The sequence below is a fragment of the Bos taurus genome, chromosome 5 (assembly GCF_002263795.3).
Source record: "Bos taurus isolate L1 Dominette 01449 registration number 42190680 breed Hereford chromosome 5, ARS-UCD2.0, whole genome shotgun sequence".
NCBI lineage: Eukaryota > Metazoa > Chordata > Mammalia > Artiodactyla > Bovidae > Bos > Bos taurus.
Window position 1 is genome coordinate 98,436,877 of NC_037332.1, and position 10,241 is coordinate 98,447,117.

Below are 10,241 nucleotides of genomic sequence, written 5' to 3' on the forward strand. Positions count from 1 at the left end.
CTGGCATCTCTTGAGGTGCCTCTGAGGGACTGAAAGGAGGACTAAGGATGGGGGACCACTGGGGTCTAGGTGAGAAAGCCTCCTCTAGTGGTCCAGGAGGGAGTCTTTGGTACCATACAACACAGCCACCACACCTCCAAAGCCTGCTGTTACCACTGGTGCCTATGCTTCAGCCTCTGAGAATACCTCACCCTTGTGTGTGTGTTTGTTGGGGGGCAGGGGGGGTTGTGCTCCATTTTTTTAAGGCAAATTTTATTTAAATATAGAAAATAAGACTTGCCAAATTTAAAATGAAATGCATTCTATTTTATTGAAATTAGAGAATGTATTTATCATTTTGCCGACAGAAAGCTTAAGGTTCTATTACATTTAGTAGATGCCAAAATCAGAATCGAAAACACAGTCCAAAGCTACAATCCACCATGAGAAGTTCTATATTACATTTAAAGATGAATACCTGTGGCGGATTCATTTTGATATTTGGCAAAACTAATACAATTATGTAAAGTTTAAAAATAAAATAAAATAAAAAAAAGAAGCAGTTTAAATAAAATCTATTTGTTTCAGTTAACTTCTGTTCAGCATAATAGTCTGATCTCATAGGTAAGAAAATAAAATCATACTCAGCATTCATTAACAGTATTAGAGTGAGTAGACCTGGAGTTAGGATGAATCTGGCTCTGAAGGAATGTTCCTGACATCCCCTCTTTCTAGTGCATAAGACTTGTCAGTTTTTGCCAGAGATGTTCATGAATGTGTTGCTTTCCATCCTAGACAGATTCTCATTCTATGTGATTTGAAGGTACGAGAGCCTTTGATGGAATCGAAACATTTGGTTTTTCACTTGATGTCAACAGCCTCAAGGTCAGGTTTCTTTTTATTTATTTATTTTTTTATTAGTTTTGCCAAATATCGAAATGAATCCACCACAGGTATACATGTGTTCCCCATCCTGAACCCTCCTCCCTCCTCCCTCCCCATACCATCCCTCTGGGTCGTCACAGTGCACCAGCCCCAAGCATCCAGTACCGTGCATCCCACCTGGACTGGCAACTTGTTTCATACATGATATTATACATGTTTCAATGCCATTCTCCCAAATCTTCCCACCCTGTCCCTCTCCAACAGAGTCCGTAAGACTGTTCTATACATCAGTGTCTCTTTTGCTGTCTCGTACACAGGGTTCTTTTTAAATATTGATCTTGTTATGCTCAGTGTAAGAGTGTCTTTTAATCCAGGAATATTTTCCAACTTTGTAAGAAATGGAAGTGAGTGGAAGTTATCAATGTTCCATGACAGAATCAGTATCAGAAAGAGTATCACACAGATGAAAAGACACCAGAAAGTGCTACCAAAAAACCAATAATTTTTCATTGTTTTTTGAATTTAGAAGAGGCATTGTCAGAAAATATTGTAATCTGATCTTCTGACAAAGCAATATGAACAGTTTAATTTGGGAAATATTTAATTTCCTACAGTTTCACTTGTACTAGTCTTCCCTATGATAATTATTAGGAAGTGTTGGAGGCATTCTATGCCAGTGTTTAAAAGGAATATATATTTTTGTTTATTTGGTTGTGCTATGTTTTAGTTGCAGCATAGGGATCTACAGTTGAGTATGTGGGATCTAGTTTTCTGACCATGGATCGAACCAGGTCCCCTGCTTTGGGAGGTTAGAGTTTTAAATATTGGACCACCAGGGAAGTTCCTCTGCTAGGTTTTTATGTATGGTATTTGTTACTTTTCGTGTAGGAGGGTAGGTATTAATATTACCCTCGTTATATGGATAGGGAAACCAAGGCTCTGAAAGTTGAAGTAGCTTGCTAAAAGTCCAGCTAATAAAAACAGATAAGATAAACTCATGTCTGAAGACCCCAAATGGGGTTTTCCTTGCTTTATAAAAACAACATGCCATCTCCTTTATGAAATGACTCATATTTTGTTATAGAAAGGTGGGGGATCTAGAAAGAAAACAGAAATGATTTAAAAGGGGGTATCATGGTAATGAGCTTTAGGGAATAGGGACTTAGTATCACATTTATTTTACTAGAAACCAGGATCAATTCTTTCAGAAATTTTAAGGATTCCCTCAGCTCTTGCCACTTCTTCACATTTGCAATATTTTCTTTATTTCCCTAAAATTATTAGAAAGGTGTGAAAATAATAAAAACATCGCTTTAGTGCTATAGAAACCAGGGAAGGACAGGAAAGGCACCTGGCTTCTGAATAAAGGTGTCAGGTGGAAGGGGGAGGCAACAGGAGGAAGAAAGGAGATACACACTCCAGTCCCCAAGCAAAGAACAAAGGGAAAATGTCTTCTAAGAATTCAGTCCAGGAGGAATGCTGCTGGAAGCATCAGTGAGAACCAGTCTTGGATGTTCCTAGGTTGGGTTCCTGGCCCTCAAATTTCAGACTCACAAACACCCAGAATGAGATGTGACACTTAGAAACTGGATGCTGATTATTTCATTGGTAAATTGAAGACAGACTGCCTTCTTCCAATGTCATGGCTTTCTGAAGGACTGGTATGTTCACACTCATGCTCTGAAAACAAAAGAGGAGATTGACACAAAGTGGGCAGGTGGTTTCTAATCCTTGCAGATAACAGTGAAGGGAAGTAGCCAAGAGCCCACATTTCCCTTCTCTTCCTCCCTCTTCTGTTTCCTTCCAAATTTCTTTTGATCTGTCATTTTTGTGCACCTAATAAATAATGTTTTATTGCAAGCTCTAAATTGTTGCTTGCAATATAAAAGGTTGTTCTTAGGTTGTTTATCTTTTGGTTGCTATTTAAAGTGTTCAAATATGTGTTTATAAAGATGGTTACTGCAACCAATTTTTAACTAGCAAAAAGCTGAAACTGGCCTAAATGTCCACTGATACAGGGTTGGTTAAAGAAATCATGGCACAGCCAGACAATGGAATTACAGAAATTTAAAACTAAACAAAATGAGGATTAAACAGACCCATATAGCTTTATGAACTGTTACAGCTATTTTTAAGAACTATGTTATTTTAAATAAGCAACGTATAAAATTTCTTAAAGTATGACATCATTTATATATAGCAAAACCAATACAATATTGTAAAGTTAAAACATAAAATTAAAAAAAGGAAAAAAAAAAGACAATTATGTTTAAAAGGGTGTAAGTGATTCCAAGACAATGTTCAAGAGTTAACTGTGATGGCCTTTGGGAAAGGAAGTGGGAAGGTAGGATGTGGATGCCTTTCAGAGTTAGCCTCATACTTTTCTGTTCAGTTATTTTTTTACCTTGACCATATACTAAATGAAAAGGAAATATTTTAGCTAGATAAATTTAGCAACCTAAAATTAAAGTATTGTTTAGTCAGGACAGTGGACCTGAGAGGCCTGCTGCTGGTGCTGCTAAGTCATGTCATTCGTGTCTGACTCTGTGCGACCCCATAGATGGCAACACACCAGGCTCCCCCATCCCTGGGATTCTCCAGGCAAGAAAACTGGAGTGGGTTGCCATTTCCTTCTCCAGTGCATGAAAGTGAAAAGTGAAAGTGAAGTCGCTCAGTCATGTCTGAGTCTTCGCAACCAGGCTCCTCTGTCCATGGGATTTCTCAGGCAAGAGTACTGGAGTGGGTTGCCATTGCCTTCTCCACTGAGAGGCCTGGTCAGGTGCAAACTTGAGAAGAGAGGTCATTGAGCTGGAGGAGGAGCAGAGAAAAGGACAAGGGAGAACATGGTGTACTTCCTCATCAGGAACCCACTCTAGGACAGGTGGTCATTGGAGAAAAGGGTATTTATGGTCCTTGCTTCTCAAAATTGAAATCACCTTGGATAGCTGGTAATGATTATAATGTTTTGCTCCCTTATTTCAGACTATCTGAATAGACACCTTTAGGATATGTGTCCAGGACTATGCAATTTTCACATATTTTCTGTTGACTCAGTGACTCACTAAAGTGTGAGACTTTTAGGGTTAGGGCCCTTGATGGAGAGTGAGCTGGAGTCATACCTGTCAATGACTTTCAGATTACTTGGATGGTGAGTCTTCATCTGGATTCTCCTCAGGTTGCTCCTCTGGTGGAGGTGGCCCTTGTGGAGGTGGTCCTGGTGGAGGTTCCTCACCTTCATCTTCATCATCAGGAGGGAGTCTAGGTGGTGGCCCTCCAGGTCCTCCAGGAGGTGGTTTGGAAAAATCGTTGTCTGAGTTTAAATCTGAGTCGGTTCAAAGAGAGAAGAACTAGGTGATGGAAGGCTCCCCTCTCATTTTGATCTTTGATAAACTTTTGGAAAGTTCTTTCCTCCAGAACCCAACTCTCAAATACTAGCTTTCTTCCTACTCACTTCTTCTTTCTGCTGTACTCCTCTCGACTACTAACATCCTTCCTTATCACTTCTTTTTGCAGTACCCATATACTAGTGAAACTGAGTCTTAGCTCTATGCTCTTGAGAAAAAGAGTATCTTCAAATTGGCAAAAAAGAAGGTGCTGGATATCTTAGAATTCCCAGAATATGTCTACAAGGACAGAAGAAAAGCAAAGGGATTAATCATGTCAGTTATGCTTGCCAGATGTATTTTGGGTCACTGACATAACCTGCCAACTATGACCCCAAGCCTTGCCCATTGAGAGTATATGTCGAACTCTCTGGCTCTAAAACCAGGTGGAGCAATACTAGGAAAAGGAGAGAGAGAGAGAGAGAGACAACATGATGGCCCACACAGGGGTCACTAAACAACTCGCAAATTTTAATTAGGTACTGTGACACAGCTGAGCAGAAAACCAGACTAAAAATGAACCAAACCTGGCTTCTTTGCAGGTTTACTAGACGACATATTGAAAGAAGAACACTGAGGAAGAAGGAAACAGTCAGTGGAGGGGTTGGCTCTCAGTGGGCTGTAGGAGTCAGAATTGTGACTCCTTCCCTTTGTTGTCCTCTCTCAACAATCATTTCTGGCCTGAGGGAACAGGGAGCATAGCCAGTGTCATCCAGGCTAGACATCATGTTATTCATGTTAGGACCTTGCTCATGGCCCTGAAAACCAAGGTTAGAAAGGACTGCCTTTATCTTTAGTGTTTCTATCACTGATTATAACTCTTCACAAAATAATGATGATAATAGGACACCAGAGAACAAAAAGTTGCCAATGAAAAAAAGAAAGATGATGGAGGATTAATTGCAACTTACCTAGTACGGTACTCAGAGACTCTTAACTGTTGCTTTCTAGGAAAAGAAGCAGAGGATGAGCCTATATCCTTCAGGGCTCACGATGCTGTATAGGAAAAGGGATGCACTCTATATATACTCTAAGATATTATAATGTTTTGATGCCATCTTGATGCTGTTGCAAAAGGATGAAGACATGAAGGCATGGCAGACCTGTTTCTGTGTTGAGAGTCAACCACAAACTCAAAACAGGAGAGACCTTCTTGTCCTTCTTAGGATTCCTCAAACTCTCATGCCAGTTTAGGTTAAATGCTGGAAATTTCAGCGTGATATTTTAGTGTCCTTTTGCCCTTGTAATTTATGAAATACTTTACTTATATTAACATGCTTTCTCAAGGTAAAAGGGCCAGGAGTAAAGACGTGGATATAATCGTGTCTATATTGGGCAAAACATTCTGAAATATTACCTGTGGGTGGAGTAGAATGAGACCACTGTGCCCTGGAATCTCTATATCTCTAGGTAGACAGAGAGATTTATTACTCTTGTCTCCGTCTCCAAAATAGCTCTGAATGGGCTTCACCTCCTCAATCCATCTGGCATCCCCTCGCAAGGCCACCTTCATCCACTGCCTACTTTGATTATCGTAGCATCTTCATGAGGGAACTTGTCTGTTCCAGTCTTGCCTTTTTGCAACGCATCCTTCACAGCACAGAGAAAAGTCTCAATTTGTCATCCCTCTGCTTAAAAATTCTGTGCTGGTTTCCAGTGGTACTAAGTTTGAGGCCTTCACATCGTAGAGGAGGTGAAGGGCCTTCCTCTTCTTTTAAGCAGCCTGCAGACACATCTTTCACTTATGTCTCCTTATGTTTACAAGCTTCCTCACTGCAGTGTGATCCCCCAAGCCCCAAGCAGAGTCTCAGCACCCTCCCCCTTATTCTTACCAGAAACCAGGTCTTGAGCTGAGCTCAGGGCCAGCAAGGCCACTGAGAGCAGGATCAGCAGCATCTTGGAAGAAGCTCTGGATTTGCTCTCAGCTCTGTCCTGGGAGGAACAAGGGAGCTTCCTTTGTAAAGGGGACCAGAACAATGGTTTCTTTGAGTTCTATCCTGGGCAGATCTTGTGACCAGATAGACACAGTTAGAGTTGGGACTTATCCCATCAAGATGGAGTGGATAGAATGTTATTAGTGTGTCATTTGTAAAAGGTACAACATGTGACGTGGGCAAAGCTTTTGAGGGAGAATGTCCAAGCATTCAGCACAGATATTAGAACTACTCTGTCATCTGATTTTCAGTCTTTTTGGTGAGTGCATTTCTTTGTCCTTCCACTTGTCATTTGTGTGTGTTTTGGCTGTGATCTCTGGGATGTATATGGCCCAAACTCCATCATTCATGGTATTTGTTTACCTATGTATATGATCGGAGAAGGCAATGGCACCCCACTCCAGGAGTCTGGTGGGCTGCAATCTATGGGGTCACTAGAGTTGGACACGACTGAGCGACTTCACTTTCACTTTTCACCTTCATGCATTGGAGAAGGAAATGGCAACCCACTCCAGTGTTCTTGCCTGGAGAATCCCAGGGACGGGGGAGCCTGGTGGGCTGCCGTCTATGAGGTCGCACAGAGTCGGACACGACTGAAGCGACTTAAAGCGACTTAAAGCAGCATAGCTGCTTTAAAATGTTGTGGTAGTTTCAGGTGAACTACCAGGGGACTCAACCTGTGAGTCTCTCTGTTTTGCAAGTTCATTTGTTTCATTTCTTTTTAGATTACCCAGTAAGGGATGTTATATAATATTTCTCCTCTGACTTACTTCACTTACGACACTCTCTAGGTCCATCCATGTTGCTGTCAATGGCATTATTTTATAATTTTTAATGGCTGAGGAATAGTCCACTGTATATATGAAGAGAGGATCAGACTGTCATAATTGGAGTGCATAATTGTGGTCACTAAATTCCCAGTGGCAGGCAGGGTCAGGAGGGTGGTAAAAATATTTCCTAGCAGAAATTAAATCAAATAGAATTTTATGGGAGATTTCAGAAAAAGGAAAGGGCCTGGAAGAAGCCTTAGACACATAAAATAACATGATCTATTCAAGGAATTATATTCATCTTGTTCTGTCCTAGATATCCTATGGTGAGTTCTGTGTACCCCTTTGTTTTTCTAAATATTATAATTCCTAATAATAATAATAGAAAGTCTTAGGCCTTCTTTGTTCAGCAATGACAAGCTTCCCTATTAGAATGAAAAAATCTTAGATGACTTCTGGGGGCCTGAGCTGACTGAGGGTCAACCTTCTGCTTTCCAGGTGTGTACAAGCATGGGTTCTCCACACACACTTCAAAGATAAACCAATATAATCTCTACATCATCAAAATGTTCTGCTATGTGTCATGTACATAGGTACCCAAATACCATGAATGATTGATTTTGGTCATAATAATGGCCAAAGATATTGACCAACTTCACTTTGGGTTATAGAATCACTGTCAACACACACATAAACACATGAAGAACACAAGGGCAAGATAGTGAAAGAGTGTCAAGGAACAGACAGAAGATCAAACATGACAGAAGAATTCTAGTATCTGTGCTGGCTGCTTGGAAACTGATTCTATACAAATTCCCCAGTTGCATGTTGCACCTTTTGAAAACAAGACACTAGGCACATCCAATCCATTCCATTCTGCTGAGCTAATTCCCAACTATAACCATGTCTATCCGGTGACAAGGGCTGCTCAGTATAGAACTCAAAGATACCATTGTTCTGGTTCACCTTTATTAAGGAAGCTGCCTGGTTTCTCCCATCACTGCGCTGACAACATTCCAGAGCTTCCTCTAAGATGCTACTCAGTGGCCTTGCTGGTCCTGAGCTCAGTTCAAGGCCCAGTTTCTGGTAAGAATAAAGGGAGAGAGTGCTGAGACTCTGCTTCTAACTTGAAAGATCACACCTCAGTCAGGACGCTGGTAAAGAGGAGACATATATGAAAGGAAAGGTGAACTTCAAAGTCCTTAAGAAAAGGACGAGGCCCTTTACATCCTCACTGATGCCAAGGCCTATCATTTTATTTCAAGTGCTGTTTGAGCCTGATACAGAACTTTAACCAGAGGAATGACAAAGAAAAGTCTGTGTTTTACAAAGGTCATTCTGACTGTAATGAAGGATGAATTACAAAAAGGCAAGACTGGAATAACAAAATTCCCTCATGAAGATGCTATGGTAATTGAGGTAGGAGGTGGACAATGGTGGCTTTGCTAGGGAATGCCAGATGGGTGCAGGAAGTGAAGCCCATTCAGAGCTTTCTCAGAGGGAGAGACTCCCTCTCTCTCTGCATGGAGATGCAGAGATTCCAGGGCCCAATGCTCTCATTTTACTCCCACTCACATTTAATATTTCTATGTGCTGTGCCCAATATGGGCAGGATCGTATCCACATGTTTACTCCTGGTCCTGAAACCTTGAGAAACCATGTTAATATAAGTAAAGTATTTCATGTATTAAGAGGACAGAAGGACACTACAATATGACATTGAAATACCCCAGCACTTAACCTAAATTAGCCTTAGGTTTTGAGGGATCTTAGGCAGGACAAGTGGAGAAGGCAATGGCAACCCACTCCAGTATCCTTGTCTGGAAAATCCCATGGACGGAGGAGGAGCCTGATAGGCTGTAGTCCATGGGGTCATTAAAAGTCAGGCACGACTTCACTCTCACTTTTCACTTTCCTACATTGGAGAAGGAGATGGCAACCCACTCCAGTGTTCTTGCCTGGAGAATCCCAGGGACGGGGGAGCCTCCTGGGCTGCTGTCTGTGGGGTTGCACAGAGTCGGACACGACTGAAGTGACTTAGCAGCAGCAGCAGCAGCAGGCAGGACAAGAGAGCTGAATCCTCAAAGGATTGATCCTCAAAAGAGAAGCAGCTCTACCACCCCTTCATATCTTCCTCCCTTTGCAACAGCATCACAGATTGGGGTTCAAAAGTTAACTTAGAGAACAAACAGGTTGTGGCTGGAAATGTTTCTTTCCCTGTAGAATGGCTGTGAGCCCTGAAGGATTTAGAAACTGCTCTGTTCTTAAACTACCACTTCTTTTCCTAGAAGACAACAATGAAAGTTTTTCAACTGCACAATTGTACAACAATTAATCCTTAATCAAATCAATCCCTTTTATTTCTGGTAACAACTTTTCATTTCTCTGGCATCTTATTAACATCACTGTCTTGTCATGAACTGATTCACGTTAGAGCTCCTAAAAATAAAGTTAATCCTTTACCCAACCTGGGTCGCAGGGCTATGAGCAGGGCCAAACTTGGGATTAACATATTCCCACTACTATATATACTATATATAATATTGATAATCAATAAGGATCTACAGGGAACTTGTTTTGATAATATACAATAATCTACATGAGAAAAGAATCTGAAAAGGAATAGACATTTGTATATTTATATGCAAATAACTTTTCATATTGTTCATGGGGTTCTCAAGGCAAGAATACTGGAGTGGTTTGTCATTCCAGTATCCAAAGTGTTCAAAGCATCACTATGAACAAAGCTAGTGGAGGTGATGGGATTCCTGTTGAGCTATTTCTAATCCTAAAAGATGATGCTGTAAATGTGTGGTAGTCACTATGCCAGAAAATTTAGAAAACTCAGCAGTGGACACAGCACTGGAAAAGGTCAGTTTTCATTCCAATCCCTAAGAAAGGCAATGCCAAAGAATGCTCAAACTAACACACAATTGCACTCATCTCACACACTAGTAAAGTAATGCTCAAAATTCTCCAAGCTAGACTTCAACAATACATGAACTGTGAACTTCCAGGTGTTCAACCTGGTTTTAGAAAAGGCAGAGGAACCAGAGGTCAAATTGCCAACATCCGTTGGATCATCGAAAAAGCAAGAAAGTTCCAGAAAAATGTCTATTTCTGTTTTATTGACTATGCCAAAGCCTTTGACTGTGTGGATCACAACAAATGGTGGAATATTCTGAAAGAGATGGGAATACCAGACCACCTGATCTGCCTCTTGAGAAATCTGTATGTAGGTCAGAAGGCAACAGTTAGAACTGGAGATGGAACAACAGACTGGTTCCAAA

General features: G+C 41.0%; 1 long non-coding RNA gene across 2 annotated transcripts; it reads right to left on the bottom strand.

Moving 5' to 3' along the window:
* Positions 1-284: 284 nt before the first annotated feature.
* Positions 285-8,808, bottom strand: LOC132345337 (uncharacterized). Of its 2 annotated transcripts, XR_009494628.1 has the most exons (4): positions 6,080-8,808; positions 5,159-5,194; positions 3,984-4,186; positions 285-2,544 (listed from the first exon to the last, which is right to left on the bottom strand). It is a non-coding gene; the product is annotated as an uncharacterized lncRNA (long non-coding RNA). The 2 variants fall into 2 exon arrangements; XR_009494629.1 differs by lacking the exon at positions 5,159-5,194 and having other exon boundaries at positions 6,080-8,478.
* Positions 8,809-10,241: the final 1,433 nt, after the last annotated feature.